Below are 18,249 nucleotides of genomic sequence, written 5' to 3'. Positions count from 1 at the left end.
AACCCTGAAATAGTCTAGCATGTAATCTTGATTAATTAATTTTATCTACGTAAAACTGTATATCCTGTCCTTTCTGTTGCCTGCTTACCACTCAGGGCTAACAACAATTGAAATCGGCTATAACATACAGTACAGTGTGATGCAGGAGTGGGGAGCAGATTGAAAGCATTGGATGAAAACCTATAAATCTATTAAAACAAGCACCTCTCCAAACAGTAAGGGTCTTGCCATTCTGCAACACACCATAAAAGAGGAAGCCAACTTGACTTCCCAGGGTAAAGAGTCCCACGATTTAGGTGCAGCTACCGTGTGGTGTAGTGGTTAAGAGCGGTAGACTCATAATCTGGGGAGCCGGGTTCGCGTCTCTGCTCCTCCACGTGCAGCTGCTGGGTGACCTTGGGCTAGTCACACTTCTTTGAAGTCTCTCAGCCCCACCCACCTCACAGAGTGTTTGTTGTGGGGGAGGAAGGGAAAGGAGATTGTTAGCCGCTTTGAGACTCCTTCAGGTAGTGATAAAGCGGGATATCAAATCCAAACTCCTCCTTTCTCTGTTCCCTGGCAACTGAGCCTCCACCATAGATGAGAAATAGAGAAAGTCTTCTCCATAAATCTCCAGATATGGACAGGTGGTGGCCCCTAAACTATCCTGAACCTAAGGGTTTCAGGCCTTTAAAAGGTCTTCATCAACACCTTCAGTGATGCCCAGAAGCAAGTTGGTACCAAGTGTAACCCTTGCAGGACAGGGGTGATATGATTTCATAAGGAAGTTCCCATCAGTCTTGCTGTTGCATTCTGGATCAGTTGTGCTTTGTGAAGTCTCTTCAAAGGTGCTGTGTTACTTACTCTGGGGATTTCACAGTGGCTTAAATGATGCTCCCAAGCAGTCTTCCATCCAGATTGACATCAGCTTAGCTATAACAGCATTGTTTGCACTTGGAGCTGTTCAGGATTTTTCATCATGGGCATCTCAATAGCTCAGAAGCAGGATTGCAAGTTGTAACAAATGAAGAGTGGCAGGATCTGCCTAGAGAACACACTCTTTAAAAAGCCTTTGCCCCACCTTCCTTGCGCTTAGGGAGTTTTTCTGCCAAGCTGGCATGTTGCTGGCATGGCTGTTCTGCTGTTATGATACCACATTGCTACTTGGGTGGGACCTTTAGTGGAATTGCATGTTTAGCTGAAGAAAACCACCAGCAAGTCATTGCTTTCCTAAGCGCCTGGAGTCTCAAAAACACTCATGCATTTTGTGGATAGGAATAAATGTGGTTGTATTTTCTGCTTGGATTTATGGTCGCATAAGGAGTTAGAAGTGTGCAAATAAAACCTTTCTCCCTTGGTGGTGGTGGTGGTGGTTGTTGTTGTTGTTGTATTGGTAGTTAAATGAGCTGTGTTCACAGAGAGAGAAATTCTTTGCGGATTATGTATCTTTCCTGTAGTAATTAACTTTCCTTTCCTTTTTGCAATTAGCTTTCAGTGCACAGGAAACAGCTTCCCATAAAGGGAGATTATATACACACACACACATACACACACACACACTCTGATGTGGAAATGCATTTATTAGGAATACGGTATTAGAATAAATGGGTGTGATTAAGGATGAAAAATGTTATAGCCCAAAGGAACGGCATGACTAAGAGAGCATTTACTCATATTAAAGAACTAAATCTATTTTGTTTTGACATTGTAAAGTGAGAAAGGTTTGGGTAGCAGCAGTATAATAGAAGCAAGTTTTCAAGAATAATTGAGTCATACCGTGAAGTTTTAGTTGCACAATCCAAATCTCTTATGGGCAGACAGCTTTGGATTCGCCTCTTTCCCATGGAAAATAACCCTTTACCAGCACTGTGGCATTTTAAAAAGAAGATTACTAAGGTTTACAGCCCGCTAAAGAAATTTTCATTTCTAAGTTATAACCAATTGATCGATTAAATCTCACATAACACTTTTGTCCTTCAAAATATTTCTGCACGAATGGTTATTTGGGCACAAGGCAAGGAAAGTGTTTCCTTTTTTTGTGGTATATTGTGTGAAGCCACTTCTGTAAATACCGTGTTTCTCATAAAATAAGACGTACCTATAAAATAAGCTATGACAGGATTTTCATGCATTGACAAAATATAAGACATACCCCAAAAATAAGCCGTAGTGGTGGGAGCAGGTCTGGATGGCGCCATGGAAGAGGAAGATGCCTGTCAGCACCCGGAACCGGATGCTGCTGCCCCTCCAAAACGCCCAGCAGCGTGTGCCACGTGGAGCCCCGACTCTGCGGGACCCGGCAAGAGGCGCCGCGTGGAGACCCGAGCCAGCGGGACCCAGCAGCGCCCCCCGCTGAAGCACCAACAAAGCGCCCACCAGCACCACGCGGAGCGCCCCGAGCCAGTGGGACCCAGCAGTGCTCTGTAGCACTTTGAATCCTCTTCCTGCTGTGGCTCGGGGCACTCTACGCAGCACTGCTGGGCGCTTTGTCGACACTTCAGCTGGGTCCTGCTGGCTCAGGGCTCCACGCGGCAGGAGGAGGACGCCTGCCGGGTCGGCGCCCAGCAGCGGAGCACCCTGAGCCTCCGGGAGCTGGCAGGAGGAGCAGGAAGCCTGCCGGTTCAGTGCCCGACAGCGCCACGTGCCCCGAGCCAGCAGGACCCAGCAGCAACAACGCCGGCCGCGGCAGGAGGAGGCAGGCGCCTAGAACCATACGGTACTTACAAGTCGGTGTCTTATTTTAGGAGAAACATGGTACTAGGCAGGTAACCAGAGTGAAGACTGACTCTTGATATTCACAAAATATTGTTATGGCAGGGAGTAACTGTCAGAGCTCCAGCTATAACTTTGCACAGAGAAAAGGCTGACTCCTGGGCAGAGGGGGCCCTCAGCAACAGGACACTTGGTGCCCCCCCCAGTACACCATTTGACACCTTCATGTCGGCCATATACAGTGGTACCTCTACTTACAAATTTAATGTGTTCCGAACGCACATTTGTAAGTCGAAAAAATTTGTAAGTCGAATCCCATAGGAATGCATTGGGATAAAAAATTCGTAAGTCGAAGCAACCCTATCTAAAAATTCGTAGGTAGAAAAAATCCTATCTAAACCGCATCCAAGATGGCAGACGGAGCTCCATTCGTAAGTAGAAACATTCGTAAGTAGAGTTATTCGTAAGTAGAGGTATCACTTTACCTGATGGCAGCTGAGAGTCTGCCAGATCCTGAGGCTGGATCTTCAGAGAATGCATACTCTTGAGTTCTAGGCTCTCGCAAATCCTTTTAACTGCAATATCCCCCAAGGGCAGGAAACGGGGCAGTCCTAAAATCTCAGAATTGTAAAGTTGGAAGGGACTCTGAATGCCATCTAGTCCAACCTGCAATGCAGGAATCTCAGCTAAATCATACATGACCAGGGGCACCAACACTCTGGGGCCGAGGTATCTTTGCCCCCCCTAATACCTGTTGGGAGGAGGCCTGATCCCCTCAATGTTGAGGGGGAGGAAAAGGCTGAGCATGGAACTGAGTACAGTGTGGCTTCAGGGGCCAGCTCCTCCTGAGTGCAAGAGAGGAGGAGCCGCCAGACCGCTGGGCCCCGTGCTCAGCCTCTTCCCGATGACGCACTTGCGCTGCAAACATGACATCCCATGCATTTGACAGCTGCGTGATGTCACACGCGTGTCACACATGTCAAACCGCACTAACCGCCAGGTGTTCTCCCTGATTTGTTTAGCAGCTCCCCGTTTGTGGAATGCTCTCCCCAGGGAGCTTCGCCTGGTGCCTTCACTATATATATATATTAGGTGCCAGGCGAAAACGTTCCTCTTCCACCAGTCCTTGGGCTGATTCGCATCCTACAGCTTTCTAAATGTGTCTGTGAGTGGGGTGTGGGTGTGTCATTGTTTTGTTGTTTTGGTTTAATGATTTGCTTGTGTTTTATCCTGCGAACCACCCTGCGAGGAAGGGAAGAATATAAAATAAATACTCAGAATCTACTTTCTTGTTCTAAGTTTGTGAGAGCAGAGAGCATCCTGTGCTATACCTCAGCTGTAAGGTCTCTCTTCCCTAACCTGACAGAGGCTGTGAGAGGCTTTGATTGCCCAGTGGCAGTCAAGACCCCAGATATTAGCCAGAACTGCAGTGAAGCGGCCTCAGGAGAAGTAGTCAGGAGATAAAGAAATGAGGAAACTGTAGGCTGCCAAGCTAGTGGGAAGAGCGTTGGACTAGGAAGCTGTGTCTCTGGGCTTTGGGAGTCCAGCCAGCAAGCCTTTGGGCACAAGGAAGGAAGGACTCTAGTGAACCAAATAATCTGCTCTTGGCATGGCAGTAAGGAAATGGGGCAAAGAAGACTATTATTGTCTTCCATAAGGTGAAGCTTTTTAAGGTTTAGTGTTTTTATAAATGCTGGAAGCTGCTCAGAGTGGTTGGGGCAACCCAGCCAGATAGGCGGGGTATAAATAATAAGTTGTTGTTAAGTTGTTGTTGTTGTTGTTGTTGTTGTTGTTGCTTGGATGGAGAAGAACTAGGATTAGGAGAGAGGGAGCATTTTGCCAATGCTGCAAGCCCATCTGTGGGGAACAAAGTATTCCAGAGAATTTAACCCCTCCCCTCCCCTGCTGAAGCCCTGCCAAAAATCACCCTCCTGCAGCTGCTGTTGTGCCTGGGAGGGAAGCATAGCTGCCAAGTTTTCCCTTTTCTCGCGAGGAAGCCTATTCAGCATAAGGGAAAATCCCTTTAAAAAAGGGATAACTTGGCAGCTATGGAGGGAAGCCCCCATTTGTGCCAGTGGACACTTCCATTAGCAGGGAGGTTAGGATCTGCGGTTTTGTTCACGCCTGTGGTGGAGGAGGAAGGGGTTAACTTGTTGTATCGGGTCCCTTCATTCCCCTTTAACTGGGTAAATAAATGCCCTCATTTCTGTCATTAGGAAAAGTAGGGATTCTGCAGAGTGTTGTTCTAATGAGAGGCTTCTTTTTTATTTAGAAAGAGAAACTGCACAAAATTGAGAGGGGGGAGGTGAGTGTGGGTCTCTTCTTTCCTAGGCTTGACCCTTACTCCAAAAACGCCACCACTCTAGAGAACAGAAAAGGAAACGCTGATTTTGTACTCCGCAAATGAATTGTTTCTTGTTTTGAAATCTTAAAAGTGGCAAAATGGGTATGACAGAGATGGGGAGAAGGAGCTTAACGACAAGCTATATAAACCACACACTATATAAAGCTCCCACTTTTTGTAGCTTAAATAAAACAGTAATGTACTTGCTGGAAAATAGAATTCAGTGCATTTTAAACTTCCTGTTGAGTGCTGAAAAGAAGTGATGCTGTCTGTGGTGGGATGTATACAGTAATCCTAGACTGGCAACACTTCACATTTCTGCTATAATTCTGTCAGTGACTTCAATGGTTTTCTTAAAATTTGCTTCTGGAAAGATGGTGGTGATGTAATTTAATTTTGTTTTGTTATATGGGTGTCTAGACTTCCAGTTGAGTATGTGTCTCTTGAGCAAACATGTTGGGCCTTAAGGCATACACGTATTATTGTTCTTAATATAGGTCGATCAGCTGGGGGGGGGAATATGACAAGCTATATCTGCTGAAATCCCCTTTCTCCCCGTGTTGGAGCCCTGTCCTCTTGTGTAATTTGGCCACCCTACCTTAAAGAGGGATGCGGGTGGCACTGTGGGTTAACCCACAGAGTTTAGAGCTTGCCGATCAGAAGGTCGGTGGTTCGAATCCCCGCGACAGGGTGAGCTCCTGTTGTTCAGTCCCAGCTCCTGCCAACCTAGCAGTTCGAAAGCACGCAATTCAAATAGATAAATAAGTGCTGCTCCGGCGGGAAGGTAAACGGCGTTTCCGTGTGCTGCTCTGGTTCGCCAGAAGTGGCTTTGTCATGCTGACCACATGACCTGGAAGCTGTACGCCGGCTCCCTCTGCCAGTAAAGCGAGATGTGCGCCGCAACCCCAGAGTCGTCCGCGACTGGACCTAATGGTCAGGGATCCCTTCACCTTTACCTTTACCTTTAAGAACTGCAAGGCAAAAAAAAAAAGACCCAGATTTGAGAATCAAATTATTAGTTAGCATGATCGTAAGCTATCTAAATTCAGAAGTAAGCCCCATTCAGTGAAATTGACACTCTAGCAAGTGTGTTTAAGATTGCAGGCTAAATTTCTGAAGTAGTATAAAGGCAACAGATATGATAGACCTCTGGTTCCACCTGCTGGAGAGAGAAGTGCTAGCAAGAAGTAATAGGTTTTACTTGTTTTGATGTAGAGATGTTTGACCCCAGAGAAGCTCTTTGGTACTCACACATAGCAATTTCCTACACAGATACCACAACCATGTAAGAAAGCCAGATATCACCCCCCGGCCCAGCATCAAGATTTGACACCACTGGGCAACTGGTTATGGCTTGGAGCAAGCTCTTAATAAGTCATGAACGATATCTTATTTCTGACCTGAACAAAATAGGATTCGGCAAAAGAATGGAACATACAAACTGGCTGGAAAGTGCCACTTTCCAAGGATGGCAATTGAAAAGGGGGAAATTGAGCCTGACCAGACTTCAGCAGTGAGGAGAGTAGTGACTAGTGGGGTGCCACAGGGTTTTGTCTTGGGCCCATTCTTATTCAACATCTTTATCAATGACTTGGATGATGGGCTTGAGGGCATCCTGAGCAAGTTTGCAGATGACACCAAATTAGGAGGGGTGGCTAATACCCCAGAGGACAGAATCACACCTTAATAGATTAGACAACTGGGCCAAAGCAAACAAGATGAATTTTAACAAGGAGAAATGTAAAGTACTACACTTGGGCAAAAAAAAAAAAAAATGAAAGGCACAAATACAGGATGGGTGACACCTGGCTTGAGAGCAGTACATGTGAAAAGGATCTAGGAGTCCTGGTAGACCACAAACTTGTCATGAGTCAACAGTGTGATGCAGCAGCTAAAAAAGCCAATGCAATTCTGGGCTGCATCAATAGGAGTACAGCGTCTAGATCAAGAGAAGTAATAGTACCACTGTATTCTGCTCTGGTCAGACCTCACCTGGAGTACTGTGTCCAGTTCTGGGCACCACAGTTCAAGAAGGATACTGACAAGCTGGAACGTGTCCAGAGGAGGGCAACCAAAATGGTTAAAGGCCTGGAAACGATGCCTTATGAGGAACGGCTTAGGGAGCTGGGTATGTTTAGCCTGGAGAAGAGAAGGTTAAGGGGTGATATGATAGCCATGTTCAAATATATTAAAGGATGCCATATAGAGGAGGGAGAAAGGTTGTTTTCTGCTGCTCCAGAGAAGCAGACACAGAGCAATGGATTCAAACTACAAGAAAAAAGATTCCACCTAAACATTAGGAAGAACTTCCTGACAGTAAGAGCTGTTCGACAGTGGAATTTGCTGCCAAGAAGTGTGGTGGAGTCTCCTTCTTTGGAGGTCTTTGAGCAGAGGCTTGACAGGCATATGTCAAGAATGCTTTGATGGTGTTTCCTGCTTGGCAGGGGGTTGGACTGGATGGCCCTTTGTGGTCTCTTCCAACTCTATGATTCTAGGCCAATATGATATGCATTCTTCACACACCAAGTGAGACAGTGTCTTTGTCCTGGCTAACATCTCTTTATAACAGACAGATTCTGCAACCTTTCGAATTGTTAAGGGAGAACAGGAAGGTGGTTGCAGATGCCGCACGTGATTACGGAATATACAAGTTATTAATGTATATCTGTTGTGATATACATTTAGCGTTTACGACACACACGGTATACTTATTGACAGATATTACAAACTAGCATGACAGATCACTATTCATTATGCTTCCTTCCCATTTAGCAAAGTTATAATCTTAAAATTCCCAGGCCTATAGAAGAGATGCTAATTCTGAGCCACATGCAAAACTTGGCTATTCAACAAATACATATAGTTGCAGTCAATGCAGGTAATGTCTTAATCAATTAGCACTTAATTCATTCTATACAGTTTGATTTCTAGATTCTTGTAAGAACTTAAGAAGCTGAGGCTATTATTTATCTCATTGCTCTTTGTATTTTGTAAGGTTAAAGCTAGAGGTAAAGGGACCCCCCTGACCATTAGGTCCAGTCATGACCGACTCTGGGGTTGCGGCACTCACCTCGTGTTACTGGCCGAGGGAGCCGGCGTACAGCTTCCAGGTCATGTGGTGAACCAGAGCAGCACACAGAAATGCCGTTTACCTTCCCACCGGAGAGGTACCTATTTATCTACTTGCACTTTGACATGCTTTCGAACTGCTAGGTTGGCAGGAGCTGGGACCGAGCAACGGGAGCTCACCCCGTCACAGGGATTCGAACCGCCGTCCTTCTGATCAGCAAGCCCTGGTTAGTCAGCTTTAATTTACATTTGCATCTTTTGAAAGCGTTAACAGTACTTTCCTTATAGACTAGAACTAAAAGGTGATACAGGAAGTATGTCCCCAAACATAATGCTTTTTGAATGTATGAGTCTTTTGCTTTATCCCCTACATTTGCAAAAGTGCAAATAAGCGATCTACAGCTTTGTGCCTCATAACACAGTTTCAAAGGGGATTTAGAAATATACTATGCAGGAAGTAGATAAGATTTCTAAGTTTTTGTAGACTTCAGCCGTGTTTCTGATAGCAGCTGTTTCATTACAAAATACCAAGGCTTTAATCTGCCTCATATATCAGCTGTTGTTGATATATGATGAACAGAGAGCATTTGTGTGGCATGGAGTTAACTAGGCCATGATCTGAGGAACACATATTATGCTTGTTGATTCACCAGACCTTAGGATGCTATCAGAGAGCTGTGACATTCTCAGTCAGGCCTCTTTCCATTGCATTCCTTTTCATAGCTTCTGCTGTGATGGCACCCAGTGGCAAGATTGTGGAAGCTAAAGTATAAGTGGATCTACCTGGCAGCACAGATTATTTTATCTGTACCTGTGGAAAGACAGCTTTGTTGCAGCAATGCCTTACCATACCTTCAGGGTGATTATCACTTTCCCTTTCCTTCTTGGGCGTGCGTACCTCGGTAGTACAAAATATTCAAATATTGGGAGGGGGAATCTGTGTAGAATTGGCCTCGTATCTCTTTTAGAAACTCAGGAGTAACATCTGAGAAAGAACCGGGCCATTGCTTCCAAGGGAAGTTTTTAAAAGGGAAGAGTGCCTTTCAAATCATCGAGAGATGCCTGAATTTTACTTTTTATTAAAAGTAAAGTAAGAATTCACCCTTGCCTATCATGCCAGACATGTGGCTTTCTCCCAAGATTCTGCCAAGATTCTCCTTATTCAGTAGTACAAATCTTTTTCCTGTTGACCTCTGAACTCTATCTGCTCATCATCTGCATGTGTTTATGGGCTGTAAAAGATGCTATATTTCATAACAAAGAGCCAGTTCTATAGTAGGGCACTCCTTATAACCTACATACAGGTGAAACTCGGAAAATTAGAATATCGTCGAAAAGTGCATTTATTTCAGTAATGCAACTTAAAAGATGAAACCAATATATGAGATAGATGCATGACATGCAAAGCAAGATATGTCAAGCCTCTGTTTATTGTAATTGTAATTATTTGTTGTTAGGCAGGTCAATTATAAATGGAATGTAATTAATGAAATGTAATAGCGATGTTTATTTTTGTATTATTGTAACTATTTGTTTGATTACTGTGGAATTTCCAAAAGAAAGCATTTGTGAAAGATAAAAAATAATAAGTTGCATTACTGAAATAAATGCAGTTTTTGACAATATTCTTAATTTGCTGAGTTTCACCTGTACTCAGAGCTCTTCAGCAAATGTGCAGAAGATACCACAGGCTGGGCTGGCCACACAATCAAAAGTATGTAGTTGGTGTGAGATTCCTCATGCTGAAATGTATATTGTAGTGGTAGTGGCGGAGCTTTGCCAAGCATCCCCCGCCAGCCACATCATGGCACCCAAATGAGACGCATGACTTGCCACATCCTTTGTGTGTCTAAAACTCCATCGCCACACCAGTTTGCATCTCCAGCACAGCTCTGGCAGATGCCATTGTGGATGGCTTAAAAGTGTTTCAGCAGTACAGTGCTCCCGAAGAGTGTTAAAATAAAGCAAACAATTTTGATTCAAGTGGTGGCTAACTATGTGGCCTCACCCTTCTCTGGGTGATAAGGAATTCATGTCCTTAAGGCAAAGGAAATTTCCCGCATGGGTTGAGTAAGAGCACTATGCATTTACCAAGAAGAAATACGCTAGCGCAGCCAAGCATATAATTGAGGGGTGGTGTTGCGAAATATGGCTCTTTCCAGTTCTCAGTATGATGTTTTGACAGACTCCTGTTATAAAGAAAAGAGACATGAGTGAGAGCCTCTGTTTGCTGCTGATTTCGCTGCACAAGGCCCTGCTGCAGAAGAAACAAGCTGCTTTTTCAGTTGAGTGGTGGCTTGTCTCTTCAGCAGAGGGAACTCCTCTAAGGTGAAAACCACAAGTTGCTAGAGTTCTCCTTTGGGTTCTGCTTCAGGCTATGTTGTGTTCTGGTCTGATGCAGGAACTCATGGGGTGGGTGGGTGGCAACCCCAAGGCTGGACCTCTGGCATCTCTTGAGTGAGCAACTAGCTTAAACGAAAGCAGGCACAGGTGTTTAATGCATCTGTTTCTGAGGTAATGCCTCCAAGTCGCACTCCCTTGAGAAAACTTTGGGAGTTCTTGTCCAACCACTGCTGGCACAATGGGCTCCACATACAGTTCTTAGTATCCATTTCCTGACTTTGCATACTAATGCTGGATGCAGGGGTCATGACAGGCTGTGGATGATGGGAATTGTAGTTCAGCAACATCTGGAGGGCTAAAGGTTCCCCACACCTGCCTTAAGCCAACATAGCAATGCCAATATGCCCTGTGTGAGCTGCTTCATTCATGCATTTTTGGCAAAGAGATATTCTGAGACAGAGTTGAGGCAGCCGAACTTTGTACTGTCTTAGCAGGCTAAATATTTGCCCTTTCCTGTCTCATACTGCAAAACCAGTCTCGGAGAGCTTGACTTTGTTAGTCTACTGCATAATCAGCACTGTGATCCTTGAACTTCTTACCGATTATTCCACTGGCTTTAAGGGTGACTCCAAAGCAAATGGCTTGAAGGCTGCCATCTACGAAGCTTTGCAGAACTTGCTCCAGACAGGGTGGGTAAAAAATTAATAAGAAATAAAATTGAACAGCCTTAGTGCCATAGTTGCCTTGCAGTGTAAATTTATCTCCGTTTTCCTTGAAACCACAGAAAAACATTAGTGTCATTGTGAAGCAACATCCTGTCTTTCCTGCCTGCTTCTGCTGAAACAATCAAAATGGGGCTGGCTTATAAAGTTTAGGCACAACAGAACTTTGTATGTTAAAGGAATAGGTTTCTCTAAATAGGTAGCATGTTTGTAGAATTGTGTCTTATGAATTAGGGGGGGAATGCAACCAAAGTAAGGCTGCTTTTAGTCTTGCTGGTTTCAAAAGTGAAAAGCATATACCAGTAATTAATTATCCCATGAAAACTAATAGGATTATATAATTTTTTTTAAAGCTGCATCACGCCCAAAGATTTTAAAAGTATTGAGTGTTTCCATTGAGGGACTGTTCAAGTCCTTATTTAATTTATATTCAGTTAACTTTGTTATTCTGAGTATAGAAGAGCAATACAGTTCAAAAAGCAAGCTTTCAAACTAACTTAACAAATAAACACAGTCCCTGCTTCCTCCACCTAAAAAAACCCCCAAACTCTTTAAAAGCACCTCATAATCTTAAATGAGTTTGACCAAACTGCGGGAGGCAGTGGAAGACAGGAGTGTCTGGCGTGCTATGGTCCATGGGGTCACCAAGAGTCGGACACGACTAAACGACTAAACAACAACAACAATCTTAAATTAAAAGAATGACAGGGGGCTGTGAAATGCAGCAGAAGCATGATCTATGAAGGACCTCGCAGAGGAGTGTCACCATAATTGTTGTGTTTTGGTGTTGCCAACATGGTCCTATGCTTGCGGTAGTGTCCTTGGGGACTTTCCCTGCTGCTTGTGAGAAGCCTCTTGAGCAGGCATCCTCAAACTGCAGCCCTCCAGATGTTTTGGCCTACAACTCCCATGATCCCTAGCTAACAGGACCAGTGGTCGGGGAAGATGGGAATTGTAGTCCAAAACATCCGGAGGGCCGACGTTTGGGGAGCTCCCCAGTCACTGCTGCCTTTGTCATGACAGTTGCTGTCCTCTCTCCCCTTCTCCTTGAAAAGAACATAGAGCTGAAAGAGGAAGTGGGAAGACTGTTGCTCTTTCCCATATCCTCTTTCAGCTCTGTGGTTTTCAAGACTCATATCTGCACCTGTACAGAAAGCAGAATAACCAAGAGGGTAGAAAGGGAGGGGGTTATCTGGGAGACTAGAGGAAGGAAAACAGAGTCACTGGGGAGAGGGAGATAAGGGGGGGGGGGAAGAAACTGATGGATCCTTCTGAATTGTCACAATTCTTACAAGGGATCTCTTCAAAACCATCATCAAAGCATAGGTCATATATTTGATGCATACCCACCAGCTCTCACTTGTACAAGGTTGTCTATAGGATCTTCGCATAATGAAATATAGAAGATAGCCTTGTGGATGTTGGTTTTCTCCACTTGGTCAATCCCAAAAATTAGGCTTGATGGGGTATTCTGAGGAGTGGGCTAGTCTTAAAAAAATTGCTGCCTCACTCAGCTGCAATGCACAGTCAAAAGAGATGTGCCCCTTTCACTGCAAAAGATGTAGGGGACTTAAGATATGAGAACATCCACCGAGACCTACGTTTGGGGCTTCTGGGTCACATGTGGCTTCAGTGGAGCTGACCTTGGCTCCCCCTGCATTTGGCGCTTTGGTTCCTTCTGCCATATTACAAAAGCCTCTACCACTTCAGGTCCAGGGGGACCTTTCGCCACTGTTCATTTTATATATATAACACCTATATCATTCAAGGAACTTAGGGTGGCTGCTGTACATGAAGTTCTCATGTACAAGATGTGGATCCCCAAGCAAGAATACGAAGAAGGAGGCAAACATTTCCGAGCACAATTCAAAGTGTTGGTGGTGACCTTTAAAGCCCTAAATGGCCTTGGCCCGGTATACCTGAAGGCGCGTTTCCACCTCCATCATTCAGCCCAGACACTGTTTTGAAAACATTTCCAATACTACAATAGGCACATTTTGCATCTTTCTTTTAAATAAAGAAGCTTTTGATGCATATCCACATTAAAAAAAAATAGGAAGTGGTTTGTCAAGTCATGCTGCCTTTTATCACCACTGCCAGTAATGACCACAGAGAAGCTGTGGAAGGCAGCATATTCGGCACAAAACTATATGTGGCACTGGTCCATTTGACAGGTCTTGTGCTGCTGGCAAAGCGACGGCGTAAGTATCGTCACATTTTATTTATTTCTTTTCATTCAGGGGTGCCATCAGTTTGTTTGCAAACTCTGTACTTGTAAGCTAAATCTTCTTTCAGCCTGCATGGCTGCCGTGTCGTTTAGTAATTTCAGAAATAACCGTTAACGCGGCTACACAGGCACACAGTTCTAGAGAGAAGTGAGACCAGTAGTTGAATAATGTCCCATTTGAGAGACTTGCTGCCGTTAAGCCCTTTGGGGACTGGAAAGGGAGCTGTTCAATCAACTGCTTTTGTTGGATCTTGTGTCGCTTAGGAATATTATTCAGTTTGCAGGATAGCTTGTGGGGTTGGGATTACTTGGGCTGCCCATAGGCCATCACTTCTGAAGAGCGATGGTATTTACATCTCCTTCCATACCATGCTGGCCATGGGCTTCCATTCAGCCAGTGGTGTGTTTTGATAACTACAAATGCAATTGGGAGGTGGAGGAGCAGAGGGTGCTGTTAGGGTAGCATTAAGCCCTGTGCACAGCCTTTTCTAGTCCCACACAAGTTTACTCAGTTTCAATAATAAGGGAAAATAAAGTTGGCTGTTTTTCACAGAACGGGAATTGGGGACGTATCTATGCACTGCTTTTTGGTGTAGTTCTTTTTTTTAAGGGCTCCATATGGGCACATGCTTTTCTCCCCCATGTACTTCTGAAGTTTTTTTTTAATTATATATATAAAAAATCATATTCAAAACTACTCCAGGCATTGGGGGTGTGCTACCTACCTTAGGCATGTCAGCCATTGTCCACTCTAGGCCTCTGAGTCATGCCATATATACATGATTATTTCAGCAGTGTGGGTTGTTGTTTCTTCTAGGAAGCCAGTTTTGGCTTTTCTCTAGTTCTGTTTGAAATAATCTTGTGCCCAGAGATTCGGTGGAACTTTTCATGTAAGTATATTGCTAATCAACCGTAGTCTTAAGATGGTCTATAATTTCCTCGTGACTTTGAGGACACAGCAGATTCAGGATAGAAGGGACTTGCCGCTAAGATAAATTCTCACAGGCAAGCAGCTTGTGAAGCGGAAGAAAACCCATTCCTGGAGCAATTGCAAAAGGGCATAAATTAAACCGGTTTGGGTTTTCCATGCTGTTGAAATGAAGTGCCGCAGAGCATTGTGGGGCAGCACTTTCTGTCATGTGCTCGCTGTGACTTGAAGGAGTGACTTGAAGGAGTTAGCCCAGGTCCAGGTCCAGGTTTCCCTCGACGGAGGCAGCTTCGCTGCTGCTGCTGCCGTTTCGCTTCAGCCGAGCAGGCCGAGGCAGAGCACACCTGGCAGCGTCCCTGCCTGTCGTGCTGTGCTCTCACTTTTTTGCTTCTGGGGGGGGGCAGCTGCCCCCCCTGCCCCGCGCTGGGTACGCCCATGCCTGAGTGTCCTTTTGACTTTACTGATATAACCTTCCCAGCCCTCTCATCTGTCCTAGGAAGAATCGCTTCCTGTTTCACCCCGTACTTACTCCAAAGGGGGGTGGGGAGAGAGAATGTTGTTCACATTAAACAAAATAGACCAGTCTTTCTCTCTAATTTACTCTTAGGAAGATGAGTAAACGTAGACCAACAAAGAAGCCTCTCTGCCCCTCGGCACTGAAAATTAAATCTTTATAACAGTGCGAAAAGTCTCCCTTTGTTAGTGCAGGAGCATTTTGGATCAGGGATGAGAACTTGTGGCCACCTAGAAAATGTGGCAGGGCAGAACTGCAATTCCCAGCAGCCCCAGCCAGCATGCCCAATGGTCAGGGATGATGGGCGATTAATTTGTTTAATCTCTACTGTGTTGTTCTTGCTTGTATATGTTAAACTTGTTTTTTTTATAATTGTATATAAACTCTCTTGTTTTTATTTTGTTTACGCAAATATTTATAAACTCTACCTTCATTTAAAAAAAAATACAGCAAGGAGGTGTGTACTTCATACAAAATTGCACAAAGTGCAATAATAATGATCTGGTTATATTGCTGCCACCCTTCCTGGGACCTTAAAGTGGGTAAGATACCTTATAGATAGCTATTAATTTATAAATGTATCTTATCAGGCTCGCATGCCGATCTATGCTAGAAAGAAAGTCGGCACGTTTTAATGGGAGGAGGGAAATGGCAAGCTTACATCTTCCCTCATTCCCTGGTATGCAGAAATAGTAGTTCTGTGAGCGAGTGAATCTCTTAGTCAGTCTGTATTCCTCCCTCCCTCAACCTGTCGGAGTTAAAATTAAGGTTGTCTAATACAAAGCAACGTTATCTTTATAAAAAAGAGCAGTAGAAATAGGGAAGGCCTCTGCTGGCCAGTTTCTAAATATATTCAACAAACACACAAGACGTAACCGACTGTGCATTCACATAAACAATACTCTTCTATATATTCTTATCACTGTATCAAATGTTTATCTTGCACATAAACAACACATAAAGTGCAATAATATAGATGGAAGTCCCAATAGATCAGTTCATTCATAAAGACCAAATATCTGCTAGTTTCTGTTCCACATATGTCCAAATTGGAGCCTACTACAATTCCCCAGTTGACAAGGATTTCCGGAATAATGCCTTGTTTCGCTCTCGTGGGCTTCATCAGTGGTGCATATTCTAAGGAATATAATGTCGTAATTCAACATATTTTAACAAATTGAAATTATATAAACAATTGTGCTATAGAAGTGCACAGCATATATGAAGTATCAAAATAATAAAACTTAAAACATAGTGGTTTCTGCCGGGAACAACAACTGTTGCAATGTAAGATTATATAGACGCGTAACGCAAGGTTTGATGTTGTTTGGCAAGTTACTAAATATACACATGAAATAAACCTTTATTCAAAGATGACCAACATGCAAGGTTTTATACAGGCTGGTGAGAATAAGAAAGGAAGCAAATCGGACTGTGTTGAATAACCAGAGGATAATGTTGACATAGAAAGACAGCACATTAGGCACTCTATCAGCAGAGGGAGATGTTGCAAAGCTGATTGCCTGATAGGTAACAGTATGAGCTTTTATTGCAAGTAAAAAAACCGACAACCTAGGTGGGCTAGTGTTGGGATCTGTGTCCAGCTTTATGCAGTGGTAAAATCCTATTCAGGTATAGTTCTAGCATAGAAGAAGTCACACGGGAGAATTTATGTGCACTGCTATAAGGGAAGTAGAATTTCCAGTACTGTAGTCTTTTGGCAAACATGGGTTTTTGAACCATGCAAGGGAGAGGAAGTCATATGAGAGGGTGATTTGGAGTGGGGAAATGGTTCGGTTTCACCATGCCCTATGGACATCTCTGCTCTAAATTCCCCTCTCTCACCACGCCCTGCTATATTTCTCTTTCCAAAAGAGACTGGGTTAAATAAAATAAAAACCCACACACGGGGGCATTATAACATACGTCAAGGCATTATAACATACGTTAGAGTATAACATGCAGTTAGTTTTTAGTCTTCCCCTTCTATTTGCCAGGAGGTGATGGGACCAGTGGCCATGATCTTGGTTTTTTTGATGTTGAGTTTCAGACCATATTTTGCGCTCACCTCTTTCACCCTCATTAAAAGGTTCTTTAATTCCTCCTCACTTTCTGCCATCAAGGTTGTGTCCTCGGCATATCTTCCGAATTATGTTTAAGATCTCCAAATCGAGTCTTCACTTTTGTTGAATGGCTCTGTCACTGGATTGCTCAGAAGTTTTTGCTTAGCCCCACAACGGATTCTAGCTACGTAAACATACCATTTGAATGCACAGGAAAAGTGAATGGTAGTTTGAAAAGCCACCTTTTTATTTATTCCAGCTTGAAGAGTCTCTTTCTGCTTGGATGTCAAGAAAGTAACTGGGTGTTGTCAGTGGAAAATCTACTTAGTCCCCATTCATTGGTCACCCCAAAAGCAGAAGGGCAAGTGTCTGGGTCACCTAGAGCAATTTCTAAGATGGTGACAGGGGGGCATTATGTTTAGCAAAGGTGCTAGTGCATTATGAATGCTGGCTAAGCCACTGTTTCTGGTCATGCCTGGGGGCCGGATGCGGCCCAATCGTCTTCTAAATCCGGCCCCCGGACGGTCCAGGAATCAGCATGTTTTTACATGAGTAGAATGTGTCCTTTTATTTAAAATGCATCTCTGGGTTATTTGTGGGGCATAGGAATTTGTTCAATTTCCCCCCCACAAAATATAGTCCGGGCCCCCCACAAGGTCTGAGGGACAGTGGACCGGCCCCCTGCTGAAAAAGTTTGCTGACCCCTGGAAGAGCCTAACTGCTTTCATATATGATTTGGTAGTTGGTGCTGAGTTTGCAAGTCTTTCCCTGAAGCCAAGGAAAGCAGTCTGTTCTGGATTATATTTCCTTCTGTTGAACATTGCCCTTCTCACCTGGATGCTAGACTTGCCTGCTGTTGCATCCTGTACACACCAGGCTGGCTGTAAAAAACATTTGGGCTGATTCTGAAAAGTTCTAGCTATACTTCTGTGTAGTGATTGAAATGCGCAGACGTGGATAATGTGTTGTGTGTCGAGGTCCCCAAGCCACCCTTAAAAAAAAAAACACAATTCACACAGAATTTTTGGCATAATTTTTTGGCCAAAACTTTATGGATTACAGAATGTGAGTGATTGCTTAGGCATTGGTTCATGACTGTATCTGTTCCCACCTAGAGGTAGGAACAGAACCGACGTCTGCAAGCCTGTGAAAGTCAATAAGGGAAAACATTTTGGGGAAAGAATAGAGCTGGGTGCCAGGCTCTCACCTCTCCCCAAATGCTCCCAGGGGCTCTTGCCCCTTGACAGGGGTTCGGACAACATTATGGCGAGCCCCTGGATTCCTTTAACAGAATACCCTTGCAGCAGCAGCATTGGAGGGCCAGGCACAGCCAACCATACCCCCCCCA

General features: G+C 44.2%; 1 protein-coding gene across 2 annotated transcripts in view; it reads left to right on the top strand.

The window, feature by feature from the left end:
• The window catches only part of LIMS1 (LIM zinc finger domain containing 1), a 72,211-nt gene that overhangs the window by 16,098 nt on the left and 37,864 nt on the right, over window positions 1-18,249 (top strand). Inside the window, exon 1 of one of the 2 annotated variants that reach the window (XR_004692559.2) lies at window positions 12,448-13,370. The exons of the other annotated variant lie outside the window; for it this stretch is intronic. The gene's annotated coding sequence lies outside the window, so the exon portion shown is untranslated. Of the gene's footprint in view, window positions 1-12,447; window positions 13,371-18,249 lie in introns of those variants that run through there. 2 annotated transcript variants of the gene reach the window in all.

This window comes from Zootoca vivipara, chromosome 4, assembly GCF_963506605.1.
Source record: "Zootoca vivipara chromosome 4, rZooViv1.1, whole genome shotgun sequence".
Taxonomy (NCBI): domain Eukaryota; kingdom Metazoa; phylum Chordata; class Lepidosauria; order Squamata; family Lacertidae; genus Zootoca; species Zootoca vivipara.
The sequence above is the reverse complement of the archived record's forward strand: the minus strand, read 5'-3'. Positions and strand labels throughout refer to the sequence as shown.